Below are 17,884 nucleotides of genomic sequence, written 5' to 3' on the forward strand. Positions count from 1 at the left end.
TTCCTGATTTTTGATTATTGCCATTCCAATTAACTGATTACAGGCCCTGCAATTAACTCGGTTAATAATTGTATTCAAATCCCACCACTGGTGTAAAGATGACATGTTTAAGGAGTCACTGAAGCTAGTGAATTGCTTTACAGGTTCTATGAGGTTGAGAGTAGAACTTTAGATGTGTGCACCGTTTTACAGAAGTCAGTCAAGCCTCTGTAAACTAGGGCGAAAGAACAGGCGTCTTTATCTGGAATCAAGAGATCCTTGTAAACTAAACTAATTCATTAAGCTAAGAAAGTAAACAAAAGGTAAAAAAGTAAAGAAAGTAAGTTTCTAAGGGTTGTAGAAGTCAGTCAAAATGTATAAACTAAAAAACAAACAGTATGTTCATGAGGTCACAAGGTAGCAATTCTAACAAATATGTCAAAATGACCAACTGCAGTTTTCAGGCTGTGCTGTGGGAAATCCTAATCAAACTTTTTTTCTTTTCACACAGTAAGGCGTCATGAAAACCTTTCCCGGGTTCTTGCACCAACAGTCCAGGTAAATGATTTTCCCGGCTCAGTTACCCAAGGCCGTCACGCAGCCGCTTCGATGGAGAGGTTATAGGTCATACTAATTCATTATGGATAGGTGTTGTAGAATAAATGACGAAGCGACACACACACTTGCAGAACACACAGAAACACAAGGCCGCTGAGTGGCAGCTTGTTAATGTCGCAGGTCTCAGTGGAGAACTGAAAACGTCGGCTCATAATAATAGAGGAGCTGCAGGTAGAAGCTGCCAGCTCTGTGTTCTCCACACTGACTTAATGAAGGAATCTTCCCCTTCATTCGTCTCTCTGTTTATCTCTCTGCCTGTTGCGCTGAAAGTGATCAATCTTATTTGTTTAAATGCCAAGATGTGACACATTGGATAGACACGTGTGTCAGTGTCGGTTTCCTTCATTAATCTCAGGCTGTTAGATCAGAGGATTGAGGGAGGTGACGAAAACTTAGCTCACTCTGGTTAGAGAAAAAGTACAACACGACTTTGCAATCTTATTCATTTGTAACTAAGTTATAATTACATTTTTTCAATTATCTACTTCTGTTATTGCAGTTGTTTTGGGATACTTTGGGGGGAGGGTTGCCATGGAGTTGAGGTTAGGGGGCGGGGCACACACACATCAGTAATGTCATGTTTGTACGTCTTATTCCACTTGCCTAAATGAAGTTGTATTCCACCTATTTTTGTGGACGTACAACAACAATAAAAATAAAGATAACTGATTGCAAAAAATAAATTATTGTATAATAATGAACATTATCTTAATGCTACATGAAACATTTTGAATGGAATTATCAGGAAAAACTTCTAAATATAAATATGACAATTACCCACAGTATTTTACAGATAATGACCAGAATATTATCAATATTGAGACTTATTATTTTACCAAAATGCACCACATAGACCCACAGGAAGTCATTCTTGCCTGTAGTCATCACACTACAATTTACAATTCAGTAAATTGCATCTAATTTGTTTCTGCACTCATTTATAGATTATTTATAGATTAACATATTTGCATGTGCATGCTTGTTAGTTTATTCATTTTGTATTTTTATTGGGTTTATTTATTAATTTGTATTCTGTCATATTTGAGTAACTCACTTGGAAAGGTAAAAACCTGCTGTGCAACACTATTGGTTGGTAGTCTGAGTGAAACATTTCTCTCAAACAGATATCTGAAACAGAAATGCTCTCGATGTCTTTCATTCTTAGACACATTGATTTTGGTTTGGTGATTTTTTTTTTTTATTGGGAGCATAAAAGAGAAATGTATGAAAGCCTGAGAGCTCTAAAAAGTGATTCTATGAACTAACAAAAACTATGGCCCTTACTTATTCTTACAGACTCATTATATAGATGATCTCTTTGTCTGTAACTTCACAGGCAGGGGGTGAAGATCATCCATACTGTCTTATGCAAACATATTTGATGTTTGCATAAGACAAGCTCCGTGTTTTTACAACTTTAATACAAATCACTGACAAGACAATGGTTCTGCTTTTCGTTCTTCTTCAGCCTGAACGTGTTCTGTCACACTGTGCATGTGGGACACAGTGACTGAAAGCAAATCCAAAAGCTAAACTATTACTAGAATAATGTGTATTAATAACTTGTCCTGTTTGATTTTTATTGTCAGTGTGAATAACATTTGAAAGCAGCTTTGAAAGTGCTGTCTTCATATTCTGTAGGATGAAATCTCCATCCTCCTGTCATCTTAGCCCAGCTGTGTTTACTGTTTGCTACTGAGTCTGATTCCCATGACCTGTCCTTCAGGAGACCCTGGGAGAATCCACACATGAGCAAATACAGGCACACGCACACATATGCACGCGGGCATGCCTACCAATTTGGGTAACTGACAAAAGGCCAGTATACAGTAGCTAAGGACTATCGACCGATGCTACATCAGTGATAATGGAGCCTTTGTTCTCTCTGGAACTGTCCAAATGACAGAAAAAGTCAAGCACCCAGAGGGGATGATGGGGTTTGGGCTTAATCGGGTAAACTTGCTGACCATTGATGTGCATGTAAACCATTTGATTTCCAAGGTTCTGGTATTAAAGTGTCCAAATACTTCACTGCATGTAGCAAAGCAGCTTGGAACTGACCCACAAGCATGCACTTTTATTGTGTTTTTCTTCAACCACTGAAGAAAAATATAGTGGGTTTTTCCATCCATCCATCCATCTTCTTCCGCTTATCCGAGGTCGGGTCGCGGGGGTAGCAGCTTCAGAAGGGAGGCCCAGACTTCCCTCTCCCCAGCCACTTCTTCTAGCTCCTCCGGGGGAATCCCGAGGCGTTCCCAGGCCAGCCGAGAGACATAGTCCCTCCAGCGTGTCCTGGGTCTTCCCCGGGGCCTCCTCCCGGTGGGACGTGCCCGGAACACCTCACCAGGGAGGCGTCTAGGAGGCATCCTGACCAGATGCCCGAGCCACCTCAACTGGCTCCTCTCGATGTGAAGGAGCAGCGGCTCTACTCTGAGTCCCTCCCGGATGACTGAGCTTCTCACCCTATCTCTAAGGGAGAGCCCAGCCACCCTACGGAGAAAACCCATTTCGGCCGCTTGTATCCGCGATCTCGTTCTTTCGGTCATGACCCAAAGCTCATGACCATAGATGAGGGTGGGAACGTAGATCGACCGGTAAATCGAGAGCTTCGCTTTTTGGCTCAGCTCTCTCTTCACCACGACGGACCGGTACAGCGCCCGCTTGACAGCAGACGCTGCGCCAATCCGCCTGTCGATCTCCCGCTCCCTTCTGGGTTTTTTTCAGGTTTTTTTTTATTTTCATCACAGTCTCATATTGTAGTAGTTTGTAGAGTGTCTGCTCAGAAGAGACAAAGGAGGCAGAGATAAGGATCACTCATCAGAAAGTGAAAGCAGTTTTTGTAGGCGCAGTTCAAAGTACTTTACATGATAAAAACACAAAAATGAAAAATAATAAAGAAACACAATAAGAAACCAGTGTCATACATTATGTTTTGAAGAGTGTCATCACCAAGATCATCAATATACATCAAATATGTTGGTCAATGTTACACTTGTTAATGTTCAAAAGCAAATCTAAACAGGTGAGCTTATAGATTAGATCTAAAAGAACTCATTGTCTCGGCTGTTTTGTAGTTTTCTGGAAGTTTGTTCCAGACTTGTGGTGCATAGAAGCTGAATGCTTCAAAATTGAAGAATAAGCCTCCATTTAAGATTTAATGTAATTGTACATCCAGGGGAGTCAGTGCCTGATGTCTCTGAATGCCACTGCTTTCTGCACAGTTGTGAGCAACTAGTAAATCTGCTTCTGACCAAATATATTGCACTGTCAAACTCAGTCTGCCTGAGAACCCAGCTACAGATAAAGCACCTTCTCAGATCACATCCTGTTCAGATGTACCTGCCAGAGACTTTGCACCTGACATCTCATCCCTCACCTGTCACTGAGAGGCACCAGGTGGCCCTTAGTTGCTTTTATGGATGCAGAAGAGCTGACAGATGGCTCTCAAAGGGAGAGCCAATGCAATACCTTTTGTAGATACAAGTGTTTGGACTTAGGAAGATAAAGACTGGAAGTAAGAGTGTTGAGTCAAAATCCCAGACAATGCAACAGTGTGTCACACAAAAGTGATGCCTCCGTCACAAACGATCACAGTGGAATATACCTGACACACACAAGATCATTTTATGCTTCTCATAACAATTAAACTTTTTAAAATTTGTAGTCAGCCTGATAAGAAACATCTGTTGGACAGTCACTTGGTTGCCATGATGTCCTGATTTGAGGTATTTATTATCCAACCATCCATTTTCTGTGGCTGCTTTGAGTGGTTTCTACCCACAGGGGTGACTGAGAGTAGGTGAACGCCCTGAATGGGTCACCAGTCCAGCACAGGGCAACACAGAGGCAAACAGAATAACAACAAGGCAAGTGTACACACACTCACACCTATGGGTCAGTTAGAGTTTCCAATGATACTGTTGGATGTTGGACAATGACTGTTACATTGACACTGACCTTTACCCTTATTTACTACTGAACTGCACCAACTAACTTTAAAAAGAAAAAAAGTGGGCGTGCCGTGGTGGCGTAGCGGTTAGCGCGACCCATGTTTAGAGGCCTTGAGAGCGGCCGTCGCGGGTTCGACTCCCGGACCTGAGGATTTATAGGCTGCACTTGTCTATAAGATGTAGATGTTCATGTTGTAACTAGAGATATTTACACAGATTTCTTTTTTTTTACTTTTAATGAAATGCATAGCAATAACATACACAAATATGTATCTTAGACAGTATCTCTGAACAGTGGCGGTAATATTGCTGCTTAAAAAAAGGAAACAGTACTCTACTAGGAAAAGTATTTGATTGCTATCTTTGTCTTCCTCTTGCGTACTAAAACCAATACAGTGTCAAAATTAAACTGCTTCACTTCCACATCCTCACTCTATTTTGTTGTTGCTTTTGTCTTGAGGCAAATTCGCCCTTGAGCTTGTGCTGTTCTTTTCGTCATGCAGCAGTCCAACCTTCTGGTAAAAAGTTGCACATTTGCCGCATGGCAGTGTTTTGTTTGTTCAAAGCGTGTGAAAAAAAGTACCATTAGCATCGGTATTCTCCTTCCCCACATACAGACATATAGGCTAATAGCACACCTATTTTGCATTCATTTTCTTCACCTGACAGCCATACAAATGGTAAAACTTAGTAATTTCTCTGGTTTCCCAGCAACCAGCACAGCCAATCCATGGCTCATTTGAAGTAGTGTACACATCTTGCCAACTGGAAACCCTATACCAGGGTTGCCCATACCACTTTCTATGCGCAAAAATTCTACGTGTGGTGGCAAATTTATTGGTGTGTGAAGAGCGCCGCTTTGCTGTTCTAACCACATGGTAGTAATAATTTAGCTGTTGCCAGAGTGGCGATGGGATGGATTGCTTCTAGGAGTTGTACTATTACTATTGCAATAACTTACTGGGATCGCTGCCAGAGCTGTGTGGGAATGATGGGAGTTGCAGCCTGCATTACGCGACCATTATACAGTCTGTTTCAGATTTTGGATAGCCAAGCTATAAGTCCACACACATAAGTGCATTAATTTGGTACCATTATGCTCCAAAAAACATATTACAGACCTCACTGTGTTCTTAATACATATCAAAAAACCTCACTAGCACCTTTTGATTTATAATATTGAGCAAAGTGTCTCTTAATTATTCTCCTTTTTATTGGAGCGGCATTCTGAATATAATAAGAGAAAAACAATGGGAAACAGCTGGCAAGAACATCTGGCAAAGGAAAGTCATTGTGCACCAAACTAGAGAGGAGCAAGGGATGTCGGTCACTTTATTCAGATAAGCTGCACAAAATGGTTTTCATTAGCCAGCAACCAGTCACAGCCGTGATACAAATGAGGTAAGCAATGAGGTCACTACCTGTAACCTTTCAGTTTAATCTCTGTGGTGAAGTTATCTAGCACTAAGGGCTCTCTCAAGCGTGCACACGTGTGTGTTTGTGTAGGTGCCAAGAGTCACACACACACACACCCCCACACACACACCCCCATACGCACAATGGAACAATTTCCTAAAGAACAATGATTGCGCAAGAAAAGTTCATTACTAAACTTAAATTAAGCCTAACATGTTAAAGTGATGGGTGTGTGCGCGTGGTGTTGGGGGGGGGGGGGGGGGGGGGGGTGTGAGGCCTGTAACATTCACCATAACAGAGAACCCCTCCAGCTGCCAAAGGTGCCTTATAAACAATGTGCATGGAGAACAACCATCACCTTGAACAATTTAGGAGCCATGCATCCTTACTCAGCCATTTGTGTGTGCATGAACACACATTCAGAAACACAACAGGACACTGGAGACGCCAGTGGTGCATTAGTTAGTCTGCGACAAAGACAGTCATTATTAGAATGGCTCTTGCTGATGCAGACCTGCCTTTCATCTTGGCGAATGGGTCAATGTCGCCCACACCCACAAACACCCCCCCACACCCACACACACATACACACACATAATTATACATTCCAAGAACACATTGTCTCAATTTAACACGTCTCCATTCCACTTTGTCTCCATGACTCTCTGTCTGACTGCAGCTCTTGTTAAGTTCCTGCATGGTCATGATTTCTGTCGTCCCTCGTTGGCTGTATGATCCCACACACAGATACTGGACAATGTACTGTAAGTGATGTGCATTGAGGTTCATGACTGGTCAGCCACTAAATCTTCTGGAGTCACATGTTTTAAAAGATCTTAGTTATGCTGAATTGCTGTTCAACCATATATCAAGAAAAATGGAAAAAACATTTAATATAAGGTGAAATTTAAGTTTCCCTTTTCTGATCAGAACTAAAAGTTATGATCTTACTCTATTTGTATATAAAGATCATGTGCCCATCCTCCAAGGATATGTCTGTGACAATGTTATATTAATTGTCTGTTTGTCTCTCATTTTCCTTTCATTTATAAAATTTTTTAATGAAGATGATCACCAAGGAGGAGATTCATTCTGGACTGGTTCTGTCCCAACTGTATTTTCTGTATTTTTCAAATTGTCTCCAGTCATTTCAATGCATAGAAGAAGAGCACCTTTTGCCCATTGTGTCTTTGGGGCTCAACACTGCCCCCTAACAGTGTGGCACAAAGTTCAACACAAAAACACAGTGAGAGAAAAATCATGAGTTAATATAGTAGAATTCTACAACATATCAGGTTTTATAAAAACTTACTATTCCCACGTAGTGAACACCTGGGGTATATAATGCTAAAGGGGTCATGAGAACCGACACAATGTTGCAGAACACCAGAAACAAGTGGGATCAACATAAGCAGCTGCAACTTGTTCACCCTATTATGTTTTACCCAGAAAATGTCTGTCGTTGATCCATAAGCCATAATCGACATGGACGTGATTCTGAAGCAAAGATGAAAATGATCATTTACAGAACTTCAGCTGCTACAAATTCAGATTTGTGAAAGAGCGCACGAGCATGAACAAATGTTATGTACACAAAGCACGATGTACATAACATCGTTACCATGTGCTTTATGTTGTTTTAGTTAAAATAATTGCTTTGTACAACCCTTTCTTATAGCAGATGCATCAAATTCGGTTAACCATTTTGCTGATGGCACAGTTGGGTGATAAAAGACCCAGTTACCCAAATGCTGTCTCAATAAACTTCTATGATACCTTTAGTCTGCAGAGCGCCAGCTGCGTTTCCATTAGCAATGTGCACAAAACTTTGCCAATATTCTGCTAATATCAAAAACACAATTTCGCAATTGCGCTGTTTCCATTAAATGAGAAATGCAACTAAAATCACATGATCAAGATCCTCCAACTACTTCCTGTCTTCTTCTTCCTGGCAACATCAGGTTGTCAAACATGTGACTTGTGTGATGCGATAAAAGTGTCTCCATTGCAGTTCTGCAAAATAACCCAATATCAATATGGCCAAAAAAACCTCAACTCTGTTCCACTTTGGAAACCACACCTCATCATAAGGCCCAAACTTTTTATCAAAAAACAAGAGCTTTTTCAAAATGGTGTTTCCATTAATCAAATTTAATCAAAATGTCAAATTGTGCCATTATATGGTCAATGGAAGCACAGCTACAGGGAGCATCATACTTTAGAAAGTGGACCAAAATGCAGGCACCCAGGCGAAGAGACAATGGCAAGTTTAATGATGAAAAGTTACTTATGATTAACAGAACACATTAGACCATGAGGTAAACAACAGTAGAATCCGGCACTGACTGACTGACAACGAGGAGCTTAAATACTGGTGAGATGATACTAAACAGAGACTGCAGATGGGAAATGAGACCAGAGAGGTGGACTGAGGAGGGAGAGAGAGAGGATCCAATAGGGAACCTGACTGCATCTGGGAAGGGATAAGTGAGATTTAATGAGGTAAACCACCAGCAGCTGGGGAAAGGGAGGGAACAGCAAACTGACACCAGGCAGCAAGGGAGAACAAACATGGCAACTAGGAAATGAATCTGACTGTAACCATCACAAAGAATAAATAAAACTAAGAGCAGCATAGGAGTACAACATGACAAGAGTCATCATATGAAAAGAATAACTGAACCAACTGAGGGCACAAACATGAATGAAGGAAAATAAGTAATTAATACAAGAAAATAACATGAGATATGACACCTGATCAATTTCCTATAGGGCAGTTTTCTCGATAAATATTAGAAAAAACTGTACGCAGGTTAATAATTACTTCTGATGGACTGGAACAGGTCAGAGCAGATGGAGAAATGTTACTGTCATATTTACTTGGATTCAGTATGTTCTCCCAACACCTCTGGGCTGCAATCTTAACCTCCAAGAATCCTTGGATATCAGATCCAATTCTCCCCCAGGCTCATCCATAAATCTGAGAAATCTATCATTTTTTGTTGTTGCTGCTGTTTTTCATCACAAAACAAAAGAACAAGCAGACCCTGACAGAGTTAAGGACACTGTTCTTTGATCATGTCAGACATCACAGGAGCAGCCGCATTTCTGAAGTTATTTATTTAGTGCGTTCCCTATAAACACTTTGAAAGCAGATATTTCATATTCTGCCAGGAATGCCCTTTCCACTTCACTGCACATCTGTCTGCCCCAAGGAAATAGCGCTCAAAGCCTTTTCACATGACCTAACTTGTGAGCCAGGAGTATGTTTTACTGTTGATAAGGTAAGCTGATGCTACAAAAATGTAGATATTATATGACACCAGTAACTACCATCTCAATCCTTTAAAAAAAACTTAATGATTACATGTTCTTTGTCTTTCATTTAACCCTCCTGTGATCTTAGTGCAACATTTTGCAGTAGTGCGGCAGATGCTACAGTCTGACACTGGGGAAAAGTTGTTTTTTTTTCCGTCAGACTGTCAGTTCCCAAAACTGCACAAAAAAGCCCCCTCCCTGTGAAAGCACATGTTAGTTAGGTTAGGTTAGTGCTAGTAGAGTTCAATTGTCCCTGTCTCTTAACACTGCAGGACGGTTAATTCCAAGGAAAAATCCAAATTTTCTTAATAGCATCAGTGGAACGTTTTTAGGTAAGGTGAAGTCCTAACCCAATCGTTCATGCCTCTTAGAGACCCTTTGTAAAAATCAAAGCGTAGAACAAGAGGCTGGTTTTTAATCAGGCTGTCTGGTTCCATGAGGACAATCCAAGGTTGAATAATCTGTTGCAGATTCCTTTCTAAAACTCTATGGTAAAATGTTCAAATAGACCCATCTTGTCTTGTGGCTGCAGACATCAACAAATACAGTTCATTAAAATATATCCTTTAGACAAACAAGCATGCAAAGGCACATTCAATGTCCTCTATCTTCTTCTGTCTCCAAGATACATTTAATGCTGCCTTTCCTGTCAGAGAGTTGTTAATGGACCTATTCCATTATAAATGGCTGCACTAACCGAAATGTGAAGTTTGTTATCCACATCAACCCAACCAAACTTGTGGTAGGAGTATGTAATCTACATACTCTAGATCCATGTCAGTTTCCTGCCATGTGGATCTCCCTGTTCAAGGACTCGTCCTTCTTCTGATGTACTTCCAGATCTTAACTCCACCCCTCACTGCACCCACAACTTCCTCCTCTCTGCCTGTGCTGCCTCTACAAATGGGATAAGAGCACTAATGTGATTGAGGGAGAGGGAGAGGAAGAGAGAGAAAGACAGACAGAGATAGAGCAAAGGGAGGGGTTCTAATTTAATAGAAACTCCATTTGGCTAATGGAACTGTGGACTGACCGGCCAGTGCGACTCACACACACGCAAACACGCCCACACGCCTACACACACGTAGTCATTTACTTTTCAGTGTATGGTATCTTGTGAGCGTGGGAACCTATTAGCATTCACCACGATACACTCGGCCGCAGAGTTAAATGAAAACATAGAAATGGAGGACCGGTGTGGGCGGAAGGGGAGGATAAACAGGAGAGAATGATGAATGGATTGGCAAGAGGGAAAATAGAAATGATTCTTTTTGACAGATGCTCCAAGAAAAACGAAAAAGTTGGCCAAATTAGCAAGAGGAGCGCACCATACGACTGATGATGCCACTGGGAACGTCCTTCAGCTTTAGCTCAGGTGGTTTGCTGCTTCCGCTAATCGACTGGGGTCTGCAGGTTGAGGAAGACCAGGAAGGAGAGAAAGGCTGGCACAGCGGATGTTTGTGCCTTGCTCAAAGACTGAGTCTTTTCCCAGTTTATTTCATACACTCACACACAAACATGGCCGATTCTCCTCAGCACACAGTCGTGTCGGTTGATTTATTTCCACTTAAAGTACGGAGAGCAGAAATTTGGACGAGTGACAAAAAGCACAAACAGGACGTGTCCTTGAATGCAGCCATTCTGGCTCTTCTCTGTGTCTTGCTCGCTCTGCTTTGTACTTTGTCCACCTTCATTGCAGACAGCAATATGGCTTCCTCGCCAAAGTAAACTTCTGCAGTTAAAGCTGCAGTGTACATATTTGTTAAAGCTATCACCATGAAGTGACAGTTTAAAATGAGACAATATGTGTAAAGATCAATCTCCTCCACCTCCTCCATGAGCTAATATGGTTGTCTAACAAAATGCACAGCTCCCAACCAAACAGGAGGACGTCGTAGTGCAGCCAATCATCCTCATGTACATGCTGCTCATTGTGCTAATGGCAGAGAAACAACTCACTATTACAGGAAAACCTTTAATTACTGTGACTGTGTGGGAACATCTTAGTCCACCTTCCTGCTTTTTTTTTTAATATGACATTACATTTTGAATTCTGTTCCCTGAAAAACAAAGCAGAAACTCAGAAAAAGCAAGCATTTGTTAAAAAATAACTTTATTAAAAGATAAGTTGTGGATTTTTTTCAGTTACATGATTTAATATTTTTCAAAACATTTATTATTTTAAGATAAATGTTAAAAATAAACTAAAATGAATGTTTGGATTTCAAATAATTCTTTAGATCTACTTCACATGCTGTAAAACATTCCTCCTGATCTTACTGCAACCTGTTGCAATGAAACGCTCATCTTCACAGTGTGAAGTAAATGAACCTGCTGTTTAACTGCTAAGATCTACCACAGGCTGGAGGTCACTTTCAGACACCAGGAGGCAGGAAGTGGGGTGGTAACCGAGCAACCACTGAGGTACAAACACAACTGAGGGCAACTTGGGGTAAACTGGAGTCCCTAGGGCCCTGAGGCTGTGGGGCCACACCCCTAACTACTGTCCCAACCGTGAAAAAAGGATTATTTCCTTGACTTAATGGGATTAAAACTGGGACATAAAATTGTATTTTAGTTCTTTTACAATTCCAAAGCTACTGAAACATGCTAAATCCCGATCAAATCTTTTTACAACTGACTTTGTTTTTTACTTTCACGCAGTCTGTTCCTGAGAGGAACAATTCTGAATGAAACGAATCGCTGCCCAGGCAGAAAGAGAGGAAAGGCACCATGTGTAGAGTTAAAGGCACAAGATTAAGTGGACTGAGAATCATTTCCAGGGGTTCTGCTTTTTACTCCGACATCGTCAGTTCAGATAATTGTATTAAGTTGACAAGAGGGCGAGCAAAGAAGAACGAGCGTCTCGGCGTCCGGCTGCTGCGCTGTCTCTGCATCAGCTCTTTCTCCATCAGTCACCGTGGCTACGCGCCCCAAAGGAATGATGAGGAAGCTGTTGCGCTCGCAGGAAGTTCAGGCGCAGCGTTGATTACCACACTGATTGCTGTTAACGTCGTTTGTACCGACGATGCTGCATGCTGGATTTAAAGGCTCTTAATTGATTTTTACATGCATGATTTTTTTGGAAAGCGGCCGGATCCATAGCTGTCATAATGCATTAAGCACGGTATCTCCACTTAACAGCCGAGATTTATGATGGGATTCACCCGCACACATGGAAAACAATACCCCAAACTCTCCCACACACACGTAACCCCCCCCCCCCCGTCCAGCAGCTCCCTCTGGCAACTGATTCCAGGAACGCTAATATGTCTCTGTGACTCTTTTATCTAGTTTTAAAGCTATTAATCCAAACAGAACTCTTTTTCTGTCTTTGTAGATCTTCTTACTCGATTCCAGGTCTTTATGTCTGACATGAGAAATATCTTCTGCATCAAGCAAGTCCAGACGATTTGCAAGGGTTCTAACAGAATTTTGAAGGGAGCAGGATGATGATGAAAAAAAAATAATAAAAGTAAACTCTCTCTACTGCTGCTCATGCTGGTTTTCACATGTTCAGCCAACTTTTATGAAACACAGTATAAAAGTTTGTACCCTTTGACTTGTTTGCACAGTGGCGCAGTTGATAGCACTGTTGCCTTGCAGCAGGAAGGTCCTGGGTTCGATTCCCAGCCTGGGGTCTTTCTGCTTGGAGTTTGCATGGACGAGTTCTCTGGTTTCCTCCCACAGTCCAAAAACATGACTGTCAGTTAATTGGTCTCTCTAAATTCTCCCTAGGTGTGAGTGTGTGTGTGTATGGTTGTTTGTTCTGTCTGTCTCTGTATTTCTGCGACAGACTGGCGACCTGTCCAGGGTGAACCCCGCCTCTCACCCGGAACGTTAGCTGGAGATAGGCACCAGCACCTCCCGACCCCACTGTGACAAGGGTGTTCAAAAATGGATGGATGGACATTACTGGTCATTAATGGCAGACATTAATCTTTTTTTTCCCCCCAAGCCCTCATCAATGACTTCTATGCACAAAGCTCCTCCACCCCTTATCATCAAGCTCCACCCACAGTCTAACTTCCAGTAACAGCAGGTTTCGCTGACACACTAACCTGTAAGTGCGTCTGCTCCACTACCACAGCGTGAATGGGACAATGAGGAGGGGTGTGGAAATGTGACTATATGTGCCAAGGGACTGTTCCTCCACAGGAAGACGCTCCCACACACACACACGCGCACGCCCACACGCACACACACGCACACACCCACCCAAACACACACACACATGGTACTTAAATGGCAAATAGGGTTTGGAAGGGAAAGGGAATTTTGCCAGCTTAGTGGTAGAGGAAGCTGATGAATGAATGTGTGTAGGCGTGGGCGTGGACGTGTGTGTGTTAGCTGGAGCAAAAGTTAAAGTCATGCTCCCTTTGTATGATATTAACCTTCACTGGTAACATTTCTTGCGACACTGATCTGGAAGGAGATATTAACTATGAGGGCTCATTCAGCTATTCATGGCAGCAGCTGGTTTGCCATTAGCTGCATAAATCCAGCAACACACCCTCCAGCTAAAAACAGCTCACTTCCAAAGCCACGCCGGTAGATCACTGGGGCAGCTGCCGGCTGGAAGGCCAGGCCACAGAAATGGTCTTTCATGTTCTATAGTACGGACCTCCTGTTGATTTGATGTGACCTTTTAGGATTGATTGAGAAAATACCGTATAATGGCAAAAAATAATAATCCTACCAATTAATTAAGAATGTTAATAACCCCTACAGAACACTGGAATGAAATATTCCAGTCAGTTATATGCCAAATTCAGAAGCAATAAGAGAATAATAAGGGTTAGATATCAGCCTTCGATCACCTGAACTAATGTCTAGAGAAACTCACCCAGGTGTTTTTCTTTAGTCGCATTGATTACTGCAACAGTTAGGGCTGAAACGATTCCTCGAATAATTCGAGTACCTCGATTATTAAAATTCCTCGAGGAAAACTGATCTGCTTCGAAGATTTGTTAAATTATGTTTCATTATTTAGCGCACCGTGTTCCGCCTGGGTCATTGTTTGTGGTGGGCACCGCTGTCAGTTCCGCCTATGAGTTGTTGCTAAGTGCTAGCAGCATGACGTTGAATTTTCCAGCGAGACAGAAAGAGAGTACTAAAATATTCTTTTGCTGCGGCCGCTGCTGGCGTTCTCACTAAAATCTAAACTAAAAATCCTCCTGTTTAGAGTTGCTTTTGAACCACAATAATTGGAACTTTGATCAATATATTTGATGTGTATTGATGATCTTGATGATGGCTCTCATCAAAACGTAATATTTGTAACTGGTGTCTCAGTTGTTGACTGTGACACATTCTGTATTTTTATGACTTCTTGTTTCTGTGATATAAAGCTCTTTAGCATGTGCTATACACATAAATGTGATTGACTGATAGCATCAAGAAAGCAGTTGATAATAGAGAACCATGAGAAATCCAAACTGAAACAACAAAGACATGAGTCCATCTGGTCAGATGAAACCAAAATGGACGACTTTGGTCTAAATCAAGATGCTGGATGGTGTTCATGGTGATGGTATTGAAAATTCAAATTAAAAAATACTTTATTGATCCTATATTAGCTCATATTAATTCTAGTTTGTTTCCAACAGCTGCTGTAGATGGTGCTAGCTGCGAAAGGATCTCCTGTAGCAGTCTGTATTACAGCAAATATGAAGAAACCTCTGACTGATGACATTCAGGATGGTCAGGGTTGTCCATAATTTTCTTGATTTTAGGTAACATCCTCCTTTGCACCATCAAATAAATAACTGTAGAAACCTGTCATTAGCTGACTATATCAAACATAATAACTCCAGCTGTTTTAATTAAAGTCTGTTTTTGCCTTGATGGAACAGACTTTTGATCTGTCAGGGTGAAAACACTCTCTCCAGAGCAGCATCTGCTGGTGTGTTAATGTGAACCCACTCGACATTATGTAGAAATGTAAATAATTTAATGAAAACAATAAATGAATAAATAAACAGCCCGACGCTTCCAATCCAAAGAAGACAAAAATGGGAGTTTGCACAAAAGTCTGAAGTCTTTGAGCTTCCTGTTGACTTTACAGCGAATAGATAATTAGAGAGTTCAATACCCAACATGCAGTCTCATTAAGTCGTCAATTTAAAAATGGAAAGTCTATGAAATGAAACAGTGAAACCTTTTAGCTGTCTTTTAATTTACAATTGAGAATAAAAGAAAACGTTTAAAGAATTTGATGTCCAGCTTCTGTTTGGCTGAATGAGGAAGAAAAAGGACCAGGAAAAAAACCAAAGTCTATTAAAGACGACTTTACAGTCAACTCATTAATGTCTTTTTAAGACCCGTCAATCCGACACATGGACACAGGAATACTGTACAGGCAGCTGTGCACAGGCTGGGACAGATAACGGGTTTTCACCCACAATGGAGCTAAAGATGGAACGGAATTAGTAGGCCTTTTTCTGGGTTTAAAAAAATAAACACAAACACACACACACACACACAATGCACAAGTTTAAAGAGCCATTAGGGCCATTGCGTTGAGCAATCTGGATTCAGAATAAACCAACATAGCTTTGAGATCCTAGTTTAGCTTTAAAAAAATCAGGTCAGTAAAAGGCAATAATTTGATGTGTGACATAAACAAAAGCACACACACTTATAAACGAAGGCTTTTGCTCCGCAGCGCTGCTGGTTCGGGAGGAAAAAGGAAGTGGAGAAAGGAAGCGCAGAGTGGGTGATAACAATAAATTCAACATCCTTCTGATCCACGCTCTGCAGCTAGGTCAGACTTTGATGCAGTCCCGTTCATCCAGAGTCTCTGGGAAACACTGAGCCGCTTGTGTTACGACACGCAGAATCCCCCGGTTTGGTGTAAACGAGGAACATCAGGACTGCGATCAGACACTTTTCACCACGGAGTCGTCAAGCCCTAATGTCTGTCTCTTTACCACCCACATTACTTGTTCAGATTGACGTTGTTGTCAACGTAGCTGTAAAAAAAGGCTGAAATGGGGAAAAAAAGGAAATAAGTTCAAGTAAATTTTAAGTGATTATTAGAGATGCTGTTCAATGGCCGATTGTCGATCTTTAAAAAAGCCTGATCTACCGATTCCAATTTTGGCCAATAACAATAGTGACCAAACTATTTTTATCAACATTTCAGACCAAAACAATTGGTGACAGTCAGTCAAACCTCTCTTACAGCAGCGCAGAAAAGAACAGTGACTGATAGTTAGACCTTTGCCGAGGTAGATAGGATCAGTGGAAAAGATCAGCTACACATCTAAGTATCGACTGATCAAGATCTCCCAAAATATAGGAAATTGGGGCAAATGTATTGCCCTGATAAATTGGCACCAATTTATCACCGGCCTAGCTTTATGAGCACAAAATGCACTAAAGTGTTGAGATAATCACTAAAAGGCTTACTCTTAATTGCTTAGCTCATATGGTGGTCAGAAGGTTTAGTACAGTTATGACAGTGATAAAGGTCAAATTAAAGGTATGGATTAGAGGATGTAGTTAGATTCTCCCAGATGGGAGGTTAGGAAGGCAGTGGAAACACGTGAGCATTAAAGGGATGAAGTAACATACATTACAGGAATGATTAAGTGAGGAAAGGGGTTTTTTGTTTGAGGGCCTACTCTGGGTTTTACAGTCTCCACAGGCCTGATTATAGGACTGTATATGTACAATCCTTGGCTGGACTGTTCATAAAATGCAACATGTGTTAGCCCTTTATTTTTGGCCCAACTTCTGGCAGGGCTCTTCTGGCTCAGGATCAACACTGGAGCTGACACGCAAAGGTCAAAGCTAATAATGTGGCAAGGAAGAGCCCAGGCTCAATGTTAGATGCCTGGCAGAGGAGAGGTTGGTGGTTCACATGTGAAAATGGGCTAAAACACAATGTTACTGCCAACGAAAGGCAGGAAAACTGAACGCTGACAGCATGCATGTGGAACTAAAACTGCTGACTTGAGTAACCTTCTAGTTCTACTTTAGACACTTGAAGAGACAACGCATTGGATTGCTGTCATCTTGTACAATCGATACATGGCAGCGTTTTAATGTTGTGTGGTTGCGGGCAAGTGTGATTATGGGTAATGGAAGAGTCATTGCCCTTGTGATTTATGAAAGAGAAAACTATTAGGGAATGTTTGAGGTGCTGCTGCAGTGTCAGTTATCATTAGATCAGTTCAGAGCAGTCAGCTAATTGGTGAGAGGAAAGTGCAAGGCTCATTCTGAATCACAGACTATATGCCTAGCTGTGAATTCCGAGCATTACAGACTAGTTGATCAAGTTTTTTTAATGCATGTGGCAATGGCAGGGGCTGCACAGTGGGACATGGCTTAGCTCCACTGCCTTAAAGTGGATCCTGGTTTCTAACTCTGGTCTGTTGTCTTCCTGCATGTTCTCTCTGTACATGGAGGATTCTCCCCAGTAACTACACTCTGATCCCACAAAGCAAAAGCACGCAATTTAGGCTAACTTAGGCAGTTCTAAATTACCCTCAGGTCTGGATGTGTTGGTTCCTGGTTATTTGTCCAGTGTGTCTCTGAGTTGCTCTATCTGAGAGTGCTGAGCCTTCCAGGATGTGCTGTTTGTAAAGTTACACAGT

The sequence above is a fragment of the Xiphophorus hellerii genome, chromosome 4, assembly GCF_003331165.1.
Source record: "Xiphophorus hellerii strain 12219 chromosome 4, Xiphophorus_hellerii-4.1, whole genome shotgun sequence".
NCBI lineage: Eukaryota > Metazoa > Chordata > Actinopteri > Cyprinodontiformes > Poeciliidae > Xiphophorus > Xiphophorus hellerii.